The 17,343-nt window shown below is 45.4% G+C and overlaps 1 protein-coding gene across 1 annotated transcript in view; it reads right to left on the bottom strand.

Moving 5' to 3' along the window:
• The window catches only part of Ifnar2 (interferon alpha and beta receptor subunit 2), a 57,541-nt gene extending 40,489 nt beyond the window's left edge, over nucleotides 1–17,052 (bottom strand). The window contains exon 1 of the mRNA XM_050164820.1: nucleotides 16,900–17,052. The gene's annotated coding sequence lies outside the window, so the exon portion shown is untranslated. The remainder of the gene's footprint in view (nucleotides 1–16,899) is intronic.
• Nucleotides 17,053–17,343: the final 291 nt, after the last annotated feature.

The following is a 17,343-nucleotide window of genomic DNA, read 5'->3' as shown; positions in this document are numbered from 1 at the left end:
GTCACAGGCCTACCTCTTGTGTTCCCTGGGGCAGAATTCCTATCAGTCCCACAAATTTGAAAGGCTCTTATCTGGGGTCCTGGCTCTCTACCAAACAAATATTTCAGCCACAGTTTCAAAGAAGCTGCAGAAAAGGTTCCAGCAGATGGGGTAAAGCTGATACAAAACTGTGTGCTGAGTGCCTCCATTTGAGCGTTAAAAGTATAATATATGCATTAAAAGTAGAATTAGCGCAGAAAATGGGCGAGGCTGGAGCTCATTATGTTCAGCAAAATAAACCAAACTCAGACCAATAGTATGTTTCCCTCATATATGGAATGCAGATTTAAATATATATAAATATGCAAATTTCAATGTAGGTGATGAAAATAAGAAGACGTCTATGAGAGTGGAAGAAGAGTTCTAAAGGGAGGGAGGGGTGGAGACCAGAGAGGATAATGAATATTCATGTCATGAAAGCAGAATAGGGCTTATTTGGGAGGAAGAGGGGGAGGGGATGACCAGGGCAACAAGGGCACACACATACATACACAACACATATGTATAGACACAGATACACACACATATATACACACACATATACACACATTACACACACGTATATACACACACATGTTGCACGGAGCGGGGGCCCTTTGTTTGTCCCAGCCACCTGGCTAGCTTACACCTGCAGTAATCACACAGAAACTGTATTCATTTAAACACTGCCCGGCCCATTAGCTCTAACTTCTTATTGGCTAACTCTTACATCTCAATTTAACCCGTTTCTATTAATCTGTGTATTGCCACATGACTGTGGCTTACCAGCAAGATTCTAACCAGCGTCTGTCTCAGGCAGGAGATCCATGGTGTCTTCCACTCTGCCCTTCTTCCCAGCATTCAGTTCTGTCTTCTCTGCCTACCTAAGTTCTGTACTATCAGCTAGGCCAAGGTAGTTTCTTTATTCAACTAATGAAAGCAACACATAAACAGAAGGACCTCCTACACAAAACACACACACATATATGTATATAACACACACATACACACACATACATACACACATATACACATACATATATACACACATATGTATACATATATACACACACATATATGGGATTATTGAAATTTCCATTTATACCCTTGGGGAAAAAAGTATCATTGTTCTAATCATTTTTTAAAAATCCAAATGTTAACTATGATCAATTGTATTTGAGTGTTCAATCTTACTTTCAGGTCAAACAGATCAGTTAGACAAGCAGCCTAGTAAAAGAACCACACATGACCCACTGGCAGACAGTTCCCTAGAAGGAAGACAGTCTTTCCAACCAAGCGCTTACTCGAGTTTGTATGATGTATCCCAGGGTGCCTGGCTCTCATCTTGGCTCTCCTGAAAAGCCATGCAACCCCTAAGAAGAAGAGCCCTTTGGGAGACCCCATTCATTAATAGTGTGTTCTGGAAGGGACTGTGGGAGTCAGAACTCTTAATTTTCCTCTTTCATGTCCTGTGTTCCTTGCCTTGGCTTATTGCTTTTGTCTATATCATATTCTTCATTGAATGTATATTTATATGAATGATGTTTAAGTTTTCCATGATGAACATAGATTTTCCTGCACATCCTTTTCCTGCAGTAATCTTTGAAGCTTCTAGGAAGAAGATGGGGCCCCACAGCAAGAACTCCACCTAGTTGAGAAGACAACATGATGCTGACAGTGCCACTCTAAGACTGGTGTTTTGGGGGGTACCAGCTGCTGAAATGGTGTACCTTCTCATGGATAATTTACATTGGTATAGTTTTTGTATATTGATACAAGTTCAAATTATATGTTATTTTTGTTTACATTATTTGTACACCTATGCAAAGTTATTCTGTCATGTTTCTACCTCTGTTTAGGACATTTTTTATATTGATACAACTTTTAGGATATATTTTCATATTGCATTATATATCACTCCTACCTCTGATCAAGATACTTATAGATTGTTTACATTTTGAGGTCATTGTCCTCTTTTGTTTACACATTTGTTTACAGTTGATTTAATATTCTTATGTGAAGTTTTAGTCTTTAAGGTACACAGGTATTAATTATTATAGGTCAATAGTTCATGTTTGTTGTACTTACAGTCAGATCAATTAGGTTCTTTAGAGACTTAGAGGTTGTATTCTGTCTAGATAGGTAATCTTCAACCACTTCAAGGATCTGTAGAACATGGCATTTAAATAACTTAGGGTTCTGTTGACATGAGACATGATTGCTCCTGAGAGAATGTTGAGCACCAAAGACACTCCACTAGAAGTTTGTTTTCTTCTTGGCACCATTGGCCTTTGGGCAAGGAACTGCTCATACCTCATCTACTGACAAAGTGCATGGTATCTGGAAATAGATAAGCAGGACAGTCAGATCTTACCAAGACAAGGTAAGACAATTCTGAAAAATTTCCTTCCTCTGAAAATGGTCTGTCAGTTATGCTAGGCCTTAGTCAAAGTTGATTGCTTCTACGTTGCAAAATGCAACGTTGCAAAAAACGTTGAGTGATTGCTCGGATATCTAATTGTCTCCGTCATATACTGCTTGCTTTGGAAGCTACTTGATGTACTTCCTGCCTGCTCATGCCTTCAATGGGATTGAAGATTAGATCGTTATAGTTACTGTGCTCTTATGATCTAGCCAAGCCATTTCCTATAAAAGACTTAGACTCCTTAGGATAGGATGTTTACTAAAACATTTAGCATACGTTCCTTGTTTAATATTGTTTATGCTGGTTATAATTCTAATTATATTTGATATCTATTCCTAGTGGATATAGTTTTGTATTGGGTTTGGAACCCTCTTATTTAAGCAAAAGGCAGAGGTGCTGTGGGAGCACATTCTGCTCCTTCAGCCAATAGCCTTTAAGATACCAGCCCACTTGGATGTGGTCTCTTATGCTGTAAATGTGTGCCCACTCTCTTGCTTCTGGCTCCTGCTTCTGGCTGCTAGACAAGGTGGTTCACTCTTTCCATTTCTATTCAGTATACTTCTTGAGGTTCTAGCTAGAGCAATAATAAAACAAAAGGAGGTCAAGGGGATACAGATTGGAAAAGAAGAAGTCAAACTCTCAGTATATAAGGTGATATGCTAGTTCACATAAGTGACCCCAAAAATTCTACCAAGGAACTTCTACAACTCATTAACACTTTCAGTAATGTAGCAGGATACAAGGTTAAATTAAAAAAAATCAGTAGCCCTCCTGTATACAGATGGTAAATGGGCCGAGAAAAAAATCAGAGAAACATCACCCTTCACAATAGCCACAAATAGCATAAAATATCTTGAAATAATCTAACAAAACAAGTGAAGACCTGCATGACAAGAATTTTAAATCTCTGAAGAAAGAAATTGGAGAGGACACCAGGAAATGGAAAGATCTCCCATGCTCTTGGGTAGGAAGAATTAACATAGTAAAAATGGCAATCTTACCAAAAGCAATCTACAGATTCAATGCAATTTCCATCAAAATCCCAGCAAAATTTTTCACAGACCTCAAAAGACTGGTACTCAATTTCATATGGAAAAGCAAAAAACCCAGGATATCCTAAACAATCCTGTACAATAAAGGAACTCCTAGAAACATCACAATCCCTGACTTGAATTCTACTATAGAGCTATAGTACTAAAAACAGCCTGGTATTGGCATGAGAACAGTCAGGAGGACCAATGGAACCAAACCAAAAACTCTGATATCAATTGACACACCTACGAACACCTGATATTTGTCAAAGAAGCAAAAAAATTAAAAAATGGAAAAAGAAAGCATATTTAACAAATGGTGCTGGCATAACTGGATATCAACATGTAGAAGAATGAAAATAGACCCATATCTATCACCATTCACAAAACTCAAGTCCATATGGATCAAAGACCTCAACATAAAGCCAGCCAAACTGAACCTTATAGAAGAGAAAGTGGGAAGTACACTTGAACGCATGGGCACAGGAGACAACTTCCTAAATATAACCCCAGTAGCACAGACACTGAGAGAAACAATAATTGGGACCTTCTGAAACTGAGAAGCAAAGGACACAGTCAACAAGACAAAACAGCAGCCTACAGAATGGGAAAAAATCTTCACCAACCCCACATCAGACAGTGAGCTGATCTTCAAAATATACAAAGATAAAGAAACTGGATGTCAAAAGGACAAATAATCCAATAAGAAAAACGGAATACAGACCTAAACAGAGAACTCTCAATAGAAGACTCTAAAATGGCTGAAAGGCACTTAAGGAAATGCTCAACATTTTTAGCCATCAGAGAAATGCAAATCAAACAACTCTGACATTCCATCTTCCACCAGTAAGAATGGCCAAGATCAAAAAACACTGATGACAACTTATGCTGGAGAAGTTGTGGGGAAAAGGGAACACTCCTCTATTGCTGGTGGGTGTTCCAGCCGGTACAGCCCCTTTGGATATCAGTATGGCAATTTCTCAGAAAATTAGGAAACAACCTACTTCAAGACCCAGCAATACCACTTTAGGGTATATATCCAAAGGATACTCAATCATACCACAAGGACATGTGCTCAACTATGTTCATAGCAGCATTGTTTGTCATAGCCAGAACCTGGAAACAACCTAAATGCCCTTCGACTGAAGAATGGATGAGGAAAATTTGGTACATTTACACAATGGAGCACTACACAGTAGAAAAAATTATCTTGAAATTTGCAGGCAAATGGGATGGATCTAGAAAACATCATATTGAGTGAGGTAACCCAGACCCAGAAAGACAAACATCATATGTACTCACTCATAAGTGGCTTTTAGACATAAAGAAAAGAAAAACCAGCCTATAATTCACAACCCAGAGAACCTAGACAACTATGAGGACCCCAAGAAAGACATATGTGGATCTAAACTACATGCACCATAGAAAAAGACAAGATCTCCTGAGTAAATTGGGAGCATGGGGACCATGGGAGAGGGTAGAAGTGGAGGGGAGAGGAGAAAAATATATAGCTCAGTAAAAAAACAATAATAAATAAAATAAAAGAGACAAAAAGTGGATATCATTATCCAAAAGCACATATATATACTATTCAAGCTTCCTGAAAGGGGCTATAACCAGCTGAGGCACCTGGAAAGAATGCTCTCCAACCATGGAGCTGCCTGCAGGCTGTGCAGTGTACTCCAGGTTCCCAGCTTTGTGAGCTGTCACCCAGGCTGGGGTGGGTTCTGGTCATGTGTTAGATTCTCTTCTGCTCCTGTAAGTGACCCCTCACCCACATTTCTGTGAGCAATCCCTCACTCACATTCCTGTAGGTAACCCCTCAACTACATTCCTGTAGGTAACCCCTTCCCCACACTCCTGTGAGTAACACCTCATCCATGTTCCTGTAGGTAACCTTTTACCCATGCTCCTGTTGGTAACCCCTCTCTCACACTCCTGTAGGTAACCCCTCACCTATGTTTCTGTAGGTAATCCCTTACCCACGTTCCTGTGAGTAACCCTTTGCCCACATCCTGTAAGTTACTCCCACCCACGTTCTTGTAGGTAACCCCCCAAGCACGTTCCTGTAGGTAACCCCTCACCCATGTTCCTGTGAGTAACCCCCACCCACGTTCTTGTGAGTGACACCTCATCCACGTTCCTGTAGGTAACCTGTCCCCCATGCTCCTATAGGTAACCCCTCACCTAGGTTCCTGTGAGTAACCCCCATAAAACTCATTGGTTCACCCAGGTGGGCTTTGGTGGTGTTTATACTCTGTTCTGTCATGGGCTCCCTCTCTTGAGTGAGTAGGCGTGTGTGTTGTGTCTCCCCAGGAAAACTCTGTCATACAACAACCATTCGAAAAGATGTTCCATTGTCTAAAGTGGTGTTTGGAAGATGGAGGATTGTTGGCCATGAGCATAGCCTGTTGGGAATGACCCTAGAGAGAGGGATCCATTGGCAAAGGGAGATGAAGGCAAGACGGAAGTGTTTGAGAGAGGGTGAGAGTCCAGGAACACAGAGAAGGCCTTGGTTAGCATCCTTTGTAAAGGAGGAAATGAAGGTAGGCCGTATGTGGACTTGGAGGAAGAAGCCCCAGTGACAGCTTCTGCTTTTTACAGGAAGTGTGGGGCAGTGTTTTCTTGCAGAGAAGGCCTGTAACAAGAGCCGAGAGAGAGAACTGTGGAGAAAGCATATTCTAGATATGGAATGTGTGCGTGTGTCAGAGGCTTCACGGAAAAGAGAATTCAGTGAAGTTCTCTGAGCTGCAGCAACGTAGGTCTCGTCCTTCTCTTTCCTGCGCTTTGTACCCAGAAACTTCCTGTTCTTCCAGGGCAACAGAGAGAGCCCCAAATAACGTGCCTGGGGGACCGGAGCTCGTCCCGCATCTAGTGTAAACACACCCTGGGTCAAATTTACATTTGAGGCCAAATTCTGGACTTTAGCATTCTCTTGGCAGATCCTGGCTGGCATTCTAGATGGTTGTGCCCCTTGGCAGGTCATGAACTTCCCTCAAATCTGCACGTGTGAGATGGGTGGGAGCCAGTTCCTCAGTCTCTAGGCTGAGAAGCCCAAACCCCACTTGCTCACACGTAGCCTCAACCCAGCAGATGGAGGAAGTGGAGCAGGGGCTGCAAGAGATCTGCTCAGGGGGTGTTGAGACTGTGGTGAGCGGGACATTCCACCTTGCTTGACAGGGCAAGAGGCAGCTGCCACCGCTGCCCCAACCTCTCTATTCCAACCTCAACCCGAGTACTTGGCTAAGATGCACGTGACCTTCCCCCACCTCAGAGTCTTAAAATGACTCATTTCCTTCTTTCACTGGTCTTCAGGGTCAGCACCACACTCTGAGGTCTGCCCCTCACCTGCCAGCCGCCTTCCTGTCACCGAGCCAGCGCTCCTCCAGCCGAGCAGATCTACATGGAGCTTACGGTGTTGCCCTCATGTTTAGAGACTATAGTTATCCACACGGTGTCTTTCCAGAGGGACAGTGGCTCAGTTTCCCCTGGGAGATGCTTCTCCCTCCTCTTTCCCTCTAATCTGACACCCCACCTTTCCATATGGTTCTCTAAATTCTCTTAAAATTATCTACTTATTTGCGTGTGTGTGAATGCACACATGTATATATGTGTGTGTGAATGCACACATGTATATATGTATGGGCATATGTGAGTGGAGATCAGAGGACAACCCTGAGTGTCATCCTTTGCCACCCACATTCTTTGAGACTTGGTCTCTCATCGGCCTGGCAGTCACCAATAGGCTAGAATGCTGGCTGGCCGAGCAGCCCCAGGGATCCTTCTGTCTCTGCCTCTCTAGTGTTAGGTGGGATTACAAGTGTGCACTGCCACACCCACATTTTCACATGGGTTCTAGGATTTCACTCAGGTCTTTATGTTTGCAAGGCAGGTGCTTGACTTGATGGAGCTATTTCCTCAGAAAGGTATTCTAGAGTCGAAAGAGAGACATCCTGATGCTCAGATTGCAGTTCCCCGTGGTGGGGGAGACACGGCTGTGTTAGCGATGGTGGGGGAGACACGGCTGTGTTAGCGATGGAGGGGGAGACAAGGCCGTGTTAGAACAGCAGGAATGTCTAGTGGAGAACACTTACCTGGAGAGAGCTCCAAAGCCGAGAGCTTGTTTGGAACTTAGGCTGGGTCATCCCAGGTGATCTGGGGAGCTGAACTTGGGTCTTAAAGCTTGCCTGGCAAATACTTTACCCGCTATACTGTCTCCCCAGTTGCTTCCCTGAATATTTTAAATAGAAGGCTGGTTGAGTCTGTAGATTTAGAACCTGAAGACACAGAAGGCTTTGGGGGAATTCGTGCAAAACTGTAAAGGTATAGATAGCCCTGGCTCTGGACCTCAAGGAACTGCAGTGCTAGCAAAGGAAGAACCGAGACTCCTGCTCCCAGGAATCCTCTGAAGGAATCCTAGAAGGGCAGCACCCAGCACAATCTCCAGGGTTATTTTGTTGTCTACATCCTTCCTGTCTCTCTCTTGAGCAGTGTGGCCAAGAAAAGTGAGGATTGCATTTGTTTGTAAGTGATAGTTTTGGGGTTCAAAATCTTGATTCATTCATTGATCAGAGACTGAGAAGGACTTCCCACTGGGGGTGAGAAACAGGAAGGAGAGAATTGTGAAATAATAAAGCCAGAAAAAGAACGTGAGTCGGCAAGAATGCTGGCTTTTGTGGAGTGGGGTTTGAGGTAAATGGCTGTGGTGGGCCTGCTGAGGTCCCAACATGGGGAGGGGAAAGAGGGGAGGAGTCTCGGCCAAGGCAATGAGATCAGGGGTTGGGGGGCTAGTGTGGGGTGTGAACTCCAGAGCAGAGTTCTCCTTAGGGAAAATCACATTCACTGTTGATAAAGAGACATATGAATTTGGATACATGTATATCTTAGTATATGACTATAGAGTCAAGTACAAAAAATATATAGTTAGATGTAAAACAGAAATGGGTTCTAAGCTTGAATAATTTACAAACAGGAATTTCCCTTATGGATCTAGCCATGAACGCATCATGGAGGACAGTTGTGAAATTACACAGTGGTCAGCATCCTTGACCCCTGCTCATGGAACGGTGGTTAACACTCACCCCAATAACATGATACCAGAGCTGCTTTCCTAACGTTCTACAATGTCCCCTAGGAATGACCTCTGCCCATCCAGAATGATAGTAATACAGAGTTAGTTAAGGGGTTAGACGTGGGTAGGCCGATGGTGCTAGAATATGGTGCTAGACTGTCCCTGCGGCAAGCGTTACGTAAGGGAAACGAACTTAACTCCCAGCACCCTGAATTCGGTATCTGCTAATAACAGAAAGGACGTTAAGTTAGATGGTGATACTATTTCCGAAGGTGGGGTGTTGATTAGCTTCAACTATTGAACCACCCGGGAAGAGAATCTTAAAGAGGAATTATCTAGTTCAGGTTGGTCTGTAGGCGTGACGGGGGGCAGTTGTCTAGATTATTGATGGTGTCAGAGGATCCAGCCCACTGTGGGCAGCCCCATTCCGTAGGCTGGGGCCCTGAGCTGTGTAAGAATGGTGAAAGCTAGCAAGCAAAAGAGTAGAAAGTGTGGGTGCGTTTTTCTCTGTGTTCTTGGCCGTGGGTGTGATTTGACTAACTGCTTGACGGAGTTATGAGTCAAATAAACCCTATCCTCCCTGGGTTTCTTTTTTGTCAGCGTGTTTTCTCGCAGGCCCTAGGATGCACTAAGGTGGAAGGAGAGATAGCTAATTTCACCCGTCAGTTTGGCTAGGACGTACTTGGACGAACGCCAGCCTAGATGTTTCTGGGGAGATAATGTTAAGAAGAGTGAGCACCATGCCAGTAACCCTTGAGTGAAGCGGACTGTGTTCTGTGGTAGGTGTGGGAATTCTGCCTCCTGGATCCAGCTGCAGCTGACGCCTTCCCTGGCCCTCCAGCTTGCAAAGCCATGGCTTCTCATCCATACGGGGACAAGAACCAAGTCCTTTAGGAGAGAAAATCACCCACGGCTGAGGCCTCAGCTCTTTGCCAAGAAGTGGACTTGTTTGCAGCAGGAAGGATGATCATCCGACTGGACACTCGCCAGGAAAAACAACGATGGAGACAACAAATGCCTTGGCCTGGCAGGGTTAACCATTGGCAGTGGGCCTCCGATTTTTATCTTTTTGCTAATTTCTGGGGTTGCTCCATTCTGTACTTCTGTGTCTGAATCATGAACATGACCTTTTCTCTCTGCCTCGTATTTAGGGCTTCATCTATTCTGTAGCTTGCTTGACAGCTGCAGAAACTTTAAAATCCATTGATACCCACCCCTCTCGCATCAGAACTTAGCCTTACTGTGTGCTCTGTTCTATTCGGTTCTGTCCCAGCAGGCATAGCTCATCTCATTTCACTTCCCTGTCTTCTAACGCTGTCTGAAATCCGCCCCACGCTCCCACCCGTGTCTGTGGAGAACTGTCTGCAGGGTTCCTGTCTCTCTACCCAGCTCCACAGAGGCCCAAGCTCTGTATACATAAGGCCTGCCCCTCTTCTGTGTATTAAGCCACCTCTACACCCCTCTAATACCCACTCCCACGGAAATGCTACGTCAGTCCTTGCTCTACTGTGCTGTGGAGGGGACATTGGCGAGGAGCGTCTGTCCATGTTTGTAACAGACCCCGTGCTTTTTCCTAAATGTCTGGTGCCTGATATTGGTTAAGTCCAGGAATCTGGAACGTGAAGATGCCAAGCGCTGACTAAACAGAGTTTATGACTCAGCTGTCCTTTGGAAAACAATGATTCAGAAAATAGTAAAGAAACACTCAAGGTGTTGGGAAATGAAGAGGTAACGCCGAAATCGTGAGGGTGTTTCCAGGGAGAAGGCAGCTGTGTATACTTTTGGGGATCCCTCCCACATGCCCACTGGCAAGCTGCCCGACTCGGCCTCTCTTGTCCTTGGCAGCTGCCAGTATGAGGAACCCTCAGCTTTAGCAGGAGCCTCAGGCCCGGGCTCCAACCAGGAGCTCCACTTACAGTTCAAGGGCAGACCACAGACCAAAGATCCCCTTCACAGAGGCCTGTGGATTTCCTCTGTCTCCCTCGAAGTCCCGGTTCGCCAGGCTTCTGCTCAGGATCATGAAATTAATTTAGCAAGCCTCAGATACAGAACAGGGGGTGCGGAGAGAACAGAATTGTGTGAGACACGTGTGGACTTGCTTTGCCTATGTGCGGAGTATCTGGCATCTGTGTATAGGGATCTGAGCATGTCTGTTTTGTGGTACGTAGTATATATGTTCATGGCGGGGAGAGTGTGTCTAGGAGTACTAGTGTTGCTTGTGGGCTTAAGACAGAACAGAAAGGGAGATTGAGGAGACCCAGGAAGGAACAGAAGCCCCTCCCCTCTGTACCTGGTTTGCTTTTATTGCTGGCTGAGCCAGGAGGGTATCAGTGCAGTCAACAGCTAGGAAACCGTGAAGCTTGCCTACAGCAAGCCAGCACCTGCCTTTCTAAGGGACTTTAAATGGAAGAGTGAAAACAGGAAGTGAGACAAGCTTGCCTTAGACCGAAAGGGTTGGAGGTCTCTGACCTTTGACATTAACCTTGTCAGTTTTCCCCCCTCACATCCCTAATCTTGAAAAATAACTTTTGTAAATCACCTCACAATTTCACTTACAAAAGGAAATTATTAGAGGTACGAGAGATAAGTAAGACTGCTCATATTTATAACTCATATTTATAAAATAGTTACTTAGCTTCTGAACCTGGTTGTCAACGCTCTTTTGGGAGAGTGTAGTTTTAGAAAACCACAGAATAACGTTAAGACCCGTAGACACCACCCTCCTTGCTTAAATCTAAAGCATGTACTATCTATTTCCCTTTCTTTACTTAATAACCCAACTTTGTTTCAACTGATTCATGCTGGACTTAATTCCTGTTAAATAATTACGATCCCAGCCATACCTCAGTTTCCTAAGTGGAATACACTTCAGATTTTAGCCTACAGCTCCGTCTCCTGGGGATACTGGGTGTATGTGTTGTATGTCTAGGTGAGGTTCGTTGTGGCGTGTGAGTGTGTGTGTCTGTGTGTGCGTGTGAATGTGTGCATGTGAGTGTGTGTGTCTGTGTGTGCGTGTGAATGTGTGCGTGTGAGTGTCTGTGTGTGAGAGTGTGTGTCTCTGTGTGTGTGCGTGTGAGTCTCTGTGCGTGTGAGTGTGTGTCTCTGTGTGTATGTGTGTGTGTCTGCATGTATATTCCTATCATCAGTGCTGTGATGAGAAGTGGCTTACTCAGAGGCTAACGGAACACCAGCTCTTTGTAAAGCTCTGGACCTAACTATATTTCTTAAATATATTTAAATTTCTGTACCTAAATATATTTCTTAAAGACTTATTTTACCTTATTAATGTGTCTCTCTGTGTATGTGCAAATGTGTGTAAGTATCTTTAGAGGCCAGAAGAGAGTGTTGGGTGTCCTGGAGCTGGAGTTGTAGGTGACTGTGAGCTGTCATGTGGGTGCTGGGAACTGAACCTGGATCCCCTCAAGAGCAGCCAGAGCTCTTAACTGCAGAGCCATCTCTTCAGCCTCCTAATTTGGTTATTGAATATTACGTCATTGCATTCTTTTTCTTAAATTAGGGGTATAGTATTAGCTTTCCACCACACTGTGCGATGTTAGTAACAAGCAGCTTACAATGAGGTCAGGTTTATTTCGGGCTCAGGATTCTGGAATGCAGTGGCTTTGGAACTGAGGGTAGCATGTCATGGCAAGCATGCGCCAGAGCAAAATCCACTCCAGAAGCAGGAGGGAGGGGAGACTGACATGATCCCTTTTGGGAGCGTGCCCAGTGACCAAAGAACCTCTCACAGGGCACACGTCCTAAAAGTTCTACCCCTTTCAACAACAACATCCTAAGGGCTAAGCCCTCACCATGACAACTGGCCATGGTGACCCTCATACAAGCCTCAGAAACGGGCAAGTGTCCACTTAGAATGTGGCCCATGTTTGTACTGGACCGTGCTTTGTTTCCTGTGGGTCATATCCAAGCATGCAGAGCCTTGAAACCCCATGGTTTCCCCTACTTTCCCCATTCCAGGCAGACCAGCTTCCTAATGCAAACAGATGATCTTGCTCAATTCTCCCCAGGCTTCCACAGCGTGCGGGATACCATGTGATTCCCACTAAGACGACCAGGGCTCCCCGCCCTTGCACAGGCTTCCCACCCCAATCCTCTTTATTAAGATTCACTCGGCAGCGTCTCCGCCAACCCAGCATCTACCTTGAGATGTTTGCTCTGCACACAAACCCTGTGCCCTTCTGTCTCTTTCTTGGTTCCCTCCTTCCCTCCTGGAATCAGCTCAACTGTCCTCGAGGTGCAGATGCAGGCCAGGCACCTTGGAGGACTGCGCTGCCCGTGTGTGAAGTGGTTGGGAAGAGAGATTCTGCATGGCTGCTGTTGCAACCTGTTGTCCTTAACACCTTCAACTCCCCCATTCGGTGTCTCAGGAACCTTTGGGCCTCTGCGGAGGGTGCCAACCACCTGTTTCTGCCCTGTTTAGCCTTCCTTCTGTATCTTTAGGTAGGTCACCTCCCAAGGTCTGCCAAAGGGGGGGGGCAGATCTCACTTCCAATCTCTGTGAACACACACTGATGAAATTCAGTAGGAAGTTTTTACACCATCGAATCATTGAGAGACTCAAAACCATGCAGGTTATGTAATTCTAGAAAAACGGGGCTCGTGATAACTCAGCCTATAAAGTTCTTACTTTGAAAGCATGAGAATCAGACTTCAGAATCCACATTTAAAAAAAAAAAAGCTGGGTGTGGTCATATGCATAGGTAACCTTGGCATTGTGGGGGTGGAGCTGGGCAGATGGAGCTGGGCTTGTTGTCCAACCAGGCTATACTAATTAAAGAGCTTCAGGCCAGCCGAAGATGCTATCTCAAAACAAACCAGCAAATCAACTACTGAAAAACCAAGAAAGCAACAAGGAAGGTTGAACTCTGGGTTCCACACAAACCAATATCTATATGAGCACTCACCTCTCTCTCTCTCTCTCTCTCTCTCTCTCTCTCTCTCTCTCTCTCTCTCTCTCTCTCACACACACACACACACACACACACACACCATACAAAAAGGAAACAAAAGACTATTTGACATGCAGATATCTTTTGCTCGTTTCCTTCTATGTTGAAAATACAGGAAGCAGCAAGGAAATGTGTTGACTGCGGCCAACCTACCGGACACCCCAGCTTTGCACCAGGCAGAATCAGTGGCTCCACTCTTGACCACTGGGCCCACTGGGAGCTGTGACCACTGACGCTGTCCAGCAGCATGGAGAGAGACCGAAAGCCTAGGAAAAGAGTCAAATGCCAGACCCGCTGTGCAGTCGCGCAGGTTCCCGTCCTTGCAAGGCCAGGCAACTGCTGCAGCTTAGGGATGTCAGTCCATGTCCTTAAAAATGTTGACAACGCCGGAAACAGAGAAGCTTGTGTGTCGAGTCATGTCCCAACCCCCATTCACATGCTGGTGTTGCAACCTGCCGTAATCTTAGAAATACGACTGTATTTGGATATATAACCTTTAAAAAGGTTAAATGAGGTTATTAGTCTGGGTTCTAATTAATATGACATTTTAAAAAAAGGATTTGTTTATTTTGATGGTATGTGCACCTGTGCTTTGCCCGTATTTAGGTACCATGACCATGCCTGGTACCCAAGGAGACTGGAAGAGGATGCTGGGTCCCCTAGACCCAGAGTTACAGGATGTTTAACCCCATGTGGTGCTGGACCAGAGTCTTTTGCGAGACTTATACCACTGAGACATCTTTCCAGTTCAGGACACAAGCACAGGAGGGACTGTGTGAAGATGCAAAAAGACTCCAGCCAGTGAGGTCTTAGGTTAAGAAACCAACCCTGTGCATACATTAATGCTAGTTTCAGTATCCAGATTGTGAGCAAAGGTATTTCTGTTGTATGAGGCTGAGGCTCTTTGTTAGAGCAGCCCTAGGAAAACACCCTGTGGCCATCTTTTGGGTCCCATAGCTCCTTTCCTGTTAGGAAACAGTGCTCCCTGCTGGTTCTTTATGTTAGGGACTCAGAACTCATGAATTCCATGTGTGAACTGCTGGGTATTTAAATGTTCTTTACAGACCTCTTTATGGGCATGCATAAACAATATAAAGTTTTATGGAATTATTTTTATATTTATTTATCTTCTTTTTTTTTGGAGCTAGGGTCTCACTATAATAGCCTTGGCTACTCTGATGCTTGCTACACAGACCAGGCTGGCCTCACACTCGGAAATCTGTCTGAAGGCATATACCAACAGCCCAGCTATTTATTCAGGATCGATCTGGTGTTAAAATACAATTGTTCCTCCTCTCCTGGGTTCCACAATGACCAGTTTAACAAGTCACAGGCGAAGATATTTGAAAAGAAATTGCATCTGGGGTTGGGGAGACGGCACAGTGTAAGGCGCTTGCTGTGTGGGCTAAGGGTCAGAGTTCAGGGCCTCAGCACCCCTGTGAAAGCAGGGCTGGAGCACACATCCGTGACCCCAAACCTGGGATGGGGGACAGAGACAGGCAGGTCCCTGGAGCCCACCGACTGTGCCCTCTAAGTAGACCACCGAGTTCAAGGTTCACCAGGAGACCCTGTCTCAAAAAAAAAAAAAAAAACCATGAAGAGTGATTGAGGGGAGATGCTGGAACACTGACCTCTGACCTCCACACTCATGTACATTCATCCCACTTCCAAACAAACAAAAGATATTTTCCTAAAATTTTATTGTAAAACTGTGGTCTTTAACCTTGTCTGTTGTTCCAAGGTTTTCTCCATGAGTGCTCTGCTTCCAAGAAGAAAATGCTGTCTAGTTGTGGTTTATCATCACAAACCTGTATCCCGCCCTGTGCCCCCAGAGGTCAGGGATCATTGTGAAGCTTATGGGCAAAGCCAGAGTTCAAACTCTAACGCATTTAGGTTAGACCATTCAACTGTCCTCCAGCGCCAGCCTCCGAGCTGCTGGTGTGAGTCGCAAGCAACCAAAACAACTCCTTTTCCAAAAACTTATGGTGGAAAAGGGAGACTTAGCCTCTTGGCTAGGGCTAGGCATGAGCAACATATCCTTTTGGCTTTTTTTTTTTTTTTTTAGTAGCGATAAAACAAAATGAAAGGGGAAATCTCACAGCTGGGTTCCAGTTGTGGATGCCATTCAACGGTTCCAACAACCTTTACAAAATGCTCGGTTTGTCTCTCAGTCTGGGTTAGGAGTGGCGCGTTTTCTTAGGGAGCAAAGAATGCCTTTTCCTGGATGCGCAAGAGAAATCTAACTGGAGTAATGAGGTTAGTCTGTCCAGCCTTAGCCTGAGCAGGGACAGCGCTTATACAGGGAAAGTCTTGGCACAGCCGGCTGCTCAGAGCGGAGGCAGTGTGGTCCCTGTTCCCTTTAGGAGAACAAGGCAGCTCCCAGTGGCTGCTCACTTGAACTTCTCGTTAACTCCAAGACTGTGAGTTAACCCAGAGACAGATATTGGGGTTCAAGCTGAAGATCGGAAAAGCAGAACAGTCAAGTCACTTGAGAAGTCTCACCTCTACCAAGGCTGGGCTACCGCAGACTGAGCCCCGAGCCTCCGTCTCCTCCTGTTTTATATTCCCCTCTAGTGCTGGGATTAAAGGCACTTGACTCCCCAGTACTGGGATTAAAGGTGTCAGCCACCTTCTCTTAGATCTGTTTCTGCATGATCTTGTGGTAGCCCAAGTGGCCTTGAACTCACAGAGGTCCATCTGTCTCTGCCTCCCAGATCCTGGGATTAAGGTGGGGGGCACCACCGCCACTCTCTAGTGGCTTAGTTTTACCCTCTGATTTTCAGGAAAGCTTTATTTATTTAAAACATAAATAAAACATTGCCATAGTCATCTTAGGCACACGTCACGGCATCTTGTGCACATGTCACGCGCAGGGGGATTGGACAGAGAACTGGAAGTCACAGACACTGCTCTCCTATGCACCTCCTTGCACACTTACTATGCACACACTACATCTGGACAGAGCAATGACCCTGGCTAAGCGAAGTCTTAACGGTAGGAAAGCATGAGATTTTAAATCCTTTGGATCCAGTTAGATACTCATCTGCTTTCAAGGAAATGCATAGTTGGGCGAATCTGCTCTGAAATGAGGGAGCGCTTTCTGAGAACACCCCGCAGAGCAGAGCACGGTGGACTTCGCTCTTGACACCACAGAACCCATGTGGCGAGCAGCCCCGGCTTTGTAACTCCTGTGTAAACAACCATTACGTTTGATGCTCTGTTGTCTCAGTCTCCTATAGATTAGGCACCGCAGAGGGGAGGCCTGGCTAGTTGAAGGTGGGGATAAAGAAGGGAAAGAAGTGGCTAGTGGGGTAGGGATACGCGTGACCTTGACAACAGGCCGTGCGAATCGAATGCCATCGTTTTCGGCCTCGAGAAAGCTCTTACCGGCTGTAGTTAGCGCTGGCTCTGCCGCCTCCGCGGAGGGTTTGCTGCTGGAGCTCTCAATGCCCTGTAGACGGTTCTGCTTTTCTTCCCTGTTTCATTCTCTGTGACTGCTCTGTGGCAAGACCTGTGTCCCCCTTCCCTTCCTTCTTCTTTTTCCTGTTCTGAGACACCACAGAGCTGACACGACAGTTCTGATTATGTGCAACACCGACTAACAACGGCCAGGTTTCCTCATGAGATCGGGATTGGTTGCAGTTTAGCAATCATTTGGCCTTGAGCAACAGTTTCCTCTGAGCATAAAAATGCTCGCAATTGAGGTATATACTGCTCTATGTAATATATCATCATCATTCTCCTCCTCCTCCTCCTCATCGTTTTGAGACAGGATCTCACGTAACCTGGGATGGCCTGGAAGTCTGTGTAGCCAAAGATGGCCTTGAACTC

The sequence above is a fragment of the Alexandromys fortis genome, unplaced genomic scaffold (assembly GCF_014885135.2).
Source record: "Alexandromys fortis isolate MF-2015 unplaced genomic scaffold, M_Fortis_MF-2015_v1.1 scaffold_162, whole genome shotgun sequence".
NCBI classification, from domain to species: Eukaryota; Metazoa; Chordata; class Mammalia; order Rodentia; family Cricetidae; genus Alexandromys; species Alexandromys fortis.
The sequence above is the reverse complement of the archived record's forward strand: the minus strand, read 5'-3'. Positions and strand labels throughout refer to the sequence as shown.